Source organism: Solea solea, chromosome 20 (assembly GCF_958295425.1).
Source record: "Solea solea chromosome 20, fSolSol10.1, whole genome shotgun sequence".
NCBI lineage: Eukaryota > Metazoa > Chordata > Actinopteri > Pleuronectiformes > Soleidae > Solea > Solea solea.
The window spans coordinates 15,345,118-15,351,117 of NC_081153.1; positions in this window are offsets into that span (position 1 = coordinate 15,345,118).

Genomic DNA, 6,000 nt, shown 5'->3' on the forward strand with positions numbered 1-6,000 from the left:
GGACGACATACTATACTATGACATTTTTAGGTGATTTTGGACGACATACTATACTATGACTTTTTTGACAGATTTTGGACGACATACTATACTATGACGTTTTTAGGTGATATTGGACGACATACTATACTATGACTTTTTTGACCCAATTTGGATGACATACTATACTTTGACGTTTTTGGACAATTTTGGACGACATACTATACTATGACGTTTTTAGGTGATTTTGGACGACATACTATACTATGACTTTTTTGACCCATTTTGGACGACATACTATACTTTGACGTTTTTGGACAATTTTGGATGACATACTATACTATAATGTTTTTAGGTGATTTTGGACGACATACTATACTATGTTTTTTTTGACCGATTTTGGACGACATACTATACTATGACTTTTTTGACTGATTTTGGACGACATACTATACCATGACTTTTTTGACAGATTTTGGACGACATACTATACAATTACGTTTTTTGCTGAATTTGAACAAAATACTTCACTGGGCTGTTTATTACAAGTTTTTTTTTAGAGTTCAATATTGGTGGTTGTGTATCTAAAAGTGTGATGTGAACATCTCTACAGTTTGGCCTAGCGGTCTATGATTTCACCTTTCTGAGGTGCCAGCCTTTCCCACAGGGCAAGGGTTCAAATCCCACTCTCAACAGCAACATCCATGTGTCGGGAGCAACTTTGGACAACATACTATACTATGACTTTTTTGACCCATTTTGGACGACATACTGTTCTATGACTTTTTTAGGTGATTTTGGATGACATACTATACTATGACATATTTGACAGATTTTGGACGACATACTATACTATGACGTTTTTAGGTGATTTTGGATGACATACTATACTATGATGTTTTTAGGTGATTTTGGACGACATACTATACTATGACTTTTTTGACAGATTTTGGACGACATACTATACTATGACTGTTTTGACCCAATTTGGACGACATACTATACTTTGACGTTTTTGGACAATTTTGGATGACATACTATACTATGATGTTTTTAGGTGATTTTGGACGACATACTATACTATGACTTTTTTGACAGATTTTGGACGACGTACTATACTATGACATTTTTAGGTGATTTTGGACGACATACTATACTATGACTTTTTTGACAGATTTTGGACGACATACTATCCTATGACTTTTTTGACTGATTTTGGACGACATACTATCCTATGACTTTTTTGACCGATTTTGGACGACATACTATACTATGACGTTTTTAGGTGATTTTGGACGACGTACTATACTATGACGTTTTTAGGTGATTTAGGACGACATACTATACTATGACTTTTTTGACAGATTTTGGACGACATACTATACTATAACGTTTTTTGCTGAATTTGAACAAAATACTTCACTGGGCTGTTTATTACAAGTTTTTTTTTAGAGTTCAATATTGGTGGTTGTGTATCTAAAAGTGTGATGTGAACATATCTACAGTTTGGCCTAGCAGTCTATGATTTCACCTTTCTGAAGTGCCAACCTTTCCCACAGGGCAAGGGTTCAAATCCCACTCTCAACAGCAACATCCATGTGTCGGGAGCAACTTTGGACAACATACTATACTATGACTTTTTTAGGTGATTTTGGTCGACATACTATACTATGACGTTTTTAGGTGATTTTGGACGACAAACTATACTATGACGTTTTTAGGTGATTTTGGACGACATACTATACTATGACTTTTTTGAATGATTTTGGACGACATACTATCCTATGACTTTTTTGACCGATTTTGGACGACATACTATACTATGACGTTTTTAGGTGATTTTGGACGACATACTATACTATGATGTTTTTAGGTCATTTTGGACGACATACTATACTATGACTTTTTTGACCCAATTTGTACGACATACTATACTTTGACTTTTTTGGACAATTTTGGATTACATACTATACTATGATGTTTTTAGGTGATTTTGGACGACATACTATACTATGACGTTTTTGACAGATTTTGGACGACATACTATACTATGACGTTTTTGACAGATTTTGGACGACATACTTTACTATGACATTTTTAGGTGATTTTGGACGACATAATATACTATGACTTTTTTGACCCAATTTGGAAGACATACTATACTTTGACGTTTTTGGACAATTTTGGATGACATACTATACTATGATGTTTTTAGGTGATTTTGGACGACATACTATACTATGACTTTTTTGACAGATTTTGGACGACATACTATACTATGACGTTTTTGACAGATTTTGGACGACATACTATACTATGACGTTTTTAGGTGATTTTGGACGACATACTATACTATGACGTTTTTAGGTGATTTTGGACAACATACTATACTATGACGTTTTTAGGTGATTTTGGACGACATACTATACTATGACTTTTTTGACCCAATTTGGACGACATACTATACTATGACGTTTTTGACAGATTTTGGACGACATACTTTACTATGACATTTTTAGGTGATTTTGGACGACATAATATACTATGACTTTTTTGACCCAATTTGGACGACATACTATACTTTGACGTTTTTGGACAATTTTGGATGACATACTATACTATGATGTTTTTAGGTGATTTTGGACGACATACTATACTATGACTTTTTTGACAGATTTTGGACGACATACTATACTATGACGTTTTTGACAGATTTTGGACGACATACTATACTATGACGTTTTTAGGTGATTTTGGACGACATACTATACTATGACGTTTTTAGGTGATTTTGGACAACATACTATACTATGACGTTTTTAGGTGATTTTGGACGACATACTATACTATGACTTTTTTGACCCAATTTGGACGACATACTATACTTTGACGTTTTTGGACAATTTTGGATGACATACTATATTATGATGTTTTTGACAGATTTTGGACGACATACTATACTATGATGTTTTTAGGTGATTTTGGACGACATACTATACTATGACGTTTTTAGGTGATTTTGGATGACATACTATAGTATGACTTTTTTGACAGATTTTGGACGACATACTATACTATGATGTTTTTAGGTGATTTTGGACGACATACTATACTATGACGTTTTTAGGTGATTTTGGACGACATACTATACTATGACTTTTTTGACAGATTTTGGACGACATACTATACTATGACTTTTTTGACCCAATTTGGACAACATACTATACTTTGACGTTTTTGGACAATTTTGGACGAAATACTATACTATGACGTTTTTAGGTCATTTTGGACGACATACTATACTATGACTTTTTTGACAGATTTTGGACGACATACTATCCTATGACTTTTTTGACTGATTTTGGACGACATACTATCCTTTGACTTTTTTGACCGATTTTGGACGACATACTATACTATGACGTTTTTAGGTGATTTTGGACGACATACTATACTATGACGTTTTTAGGTGATTTTGGACGACATACTATACTATGACTTTTTTGACCCAATTTGGACGACATACTATACTTTGACGTTTTTGGACAATTTTGGATGACATACTATACTATGATGTTTTTAGGTGATTTTGGACGACATACTATACTATGACTTTTTTAGGTGATTTTGGTCGACATACTATACTATGACGTTTTTAGGTGATTTTGGACGACAAACTATACTATGACGTTTTTAGGTGATTTTGGACGACATACTATACTATGACTTTTTTGACAGATTTTGGACGACATACTATACTATGACGTTTTTAGGTGATTTTGGACGACAAACTATACTATGACGTTTTTAGGTGATTTTGGACGACATACTATACTATGACTTTTTTGACTGATTTTGCACGACATACTATACTATGACGTTTTTAGGTGATTTTGGTATGACATACTCTACTATGACTTTTTTGACCCATTTTGGACGACATACTATACTTTGACGTTTTTGGACAATTTTGGATGACATACTATACTATGATGTTTTTAGGTGATTTTGGACGACATACTATACTATGACTTTTTTGACCGATTTTGGACGACATATTATCCTATGACTTTTTTGACCGATTTTGGACGACATACTATACTATGACTTTTTTGGCCCATTTTGGACGACATACTATACTATGACGTTTTTAGACAATTTTGGATGACATTCTATACTACGATGTTTTTAGGTGATTTTGAACGACATACTATACTATGACGTTTTTAGGTGATTTTGGACGACATACTATACTATGACTTTTTTAGGTGATTTTGGACGACATACAATACTATGACGTTTTTAGGTGATTTTGGACGACATACTATACTATGACTTTTTTGACAGATTTTGGACGACATACTATACTATGACGTTTTTAGGTGATTTTAGACGACATACTATACTATGACTTTTTTTACCGATTTCGGGCGACATACTATACTATGACTTTTTTAGATGATTTTGGACGACATACTATACTATGACGTTTTTAGGTGATTTTGGACGACATACTATACTACGACTTTTTTGACAGATTTTGGACGACATACTATCCTATGACTTTTTTGACCGATTTTGGGCGACATACTATCCTATGACTTTTTTGACCGATTTTGGACGACATACTATACTATGACGTTTTTAGGTGATTTTGGACGACATACTATACTATGACTTTTTTGACCTATTTTGGACGAAAAAAAAAAGTACAGAAAATACAGAAATTAGGAAACATTTCACATGTTTTTTCGTTTGGTTGAATAAACATGTGTTCCTTATATGCCATATACCACATGAAGCTATTTTACCAAATAGACCTCTGAAATGTGTCCGTTAAATGTTTTTACAACATGAGATATCGAGTTTCTATCTGTTTAAGATACAGGAAAAAAACAACAATAACTACATAATACCAGAGATAAGAGGATGCCTATTCTTGGAGGTTTTAGGTAAACTCATTAGTGTGTGACGGATCCCTGTCTTTGCTTATTATGAACCAGGGAGTGCAGGGACAAACAAGGGAGGAAGGGAGGGACGGAGGGTCTCTTTTGATAATGTCTGCTCCCAGGGAAGAGTAACATCTGTGTCCTCTCCTGAGGTCAGCTCTTCTATTCTGTGTCACTGTGCTTGTGTCGGCACGCAGAGCAAAAATTTAAACAGTCACTGTTAGAGAGAGGTGAGGTAGATGTTTTCATCATCTTTGTTTGGACAGAGAAGTTTGGAGGAGGTTAGAGAGGTAGATCGTAGGTAGAATTAAAGATTCACTGAGTCTAAATGTAGGATATAGATTTACATGGAGGTGCCATTGAACCATTGCCTTCACTACAGTATTCTAACAGGCCTTTTGAGAAATAGACATGGATTTTTATTTTATTACATACACGCCACATATACAAGTGGCAGCAGTGGGACCCAGTGTAGTCTGTAATTTGATGTGATGTGTCTTTCAGACATGGTTTTCTGCAGACATTGGTTGTAACAAATAGTTAAATAGTTTTTCAGTTACAATTGCATTTCTAGAATTGTAAACCAGTGTGGTCATTCTCCTCTAACATCAACAAGACATTTTTCACTCACTGGATATTTTCTCTTTTTTGGACAATTTTCTGTAAACCATAGAGATGGTTTAGTGTGACATTTCCAACAGATCCAACACTTTCTGAAATACTCAGACCAGACCACCTCGTACCAACAACAATACCACATGTTGAGTCACTAAAATTTCTTCAGCAAGTCATCTTGACTATGTGTGTATACCTAAATACATTGAACTGCTGAACGTGTTTGTGTTAAGCAGTTAAACCGATTTGCAGCTCTTTACTGCCCTCTAGTGGTGTTAAATAACAATATTACAAATTCTCATAATATTGTGTCCATAAGTCTACAATCTTTATGTTACAAAATATTCACTGCAACTCTTTTTTAACAGTGATATCCATTAATTTGTTTATGTTAAACTGTGGGAAAGAAAAGACCTCAGACCATGTTGTCAAATTAAATACACAATTTACAGGCAAC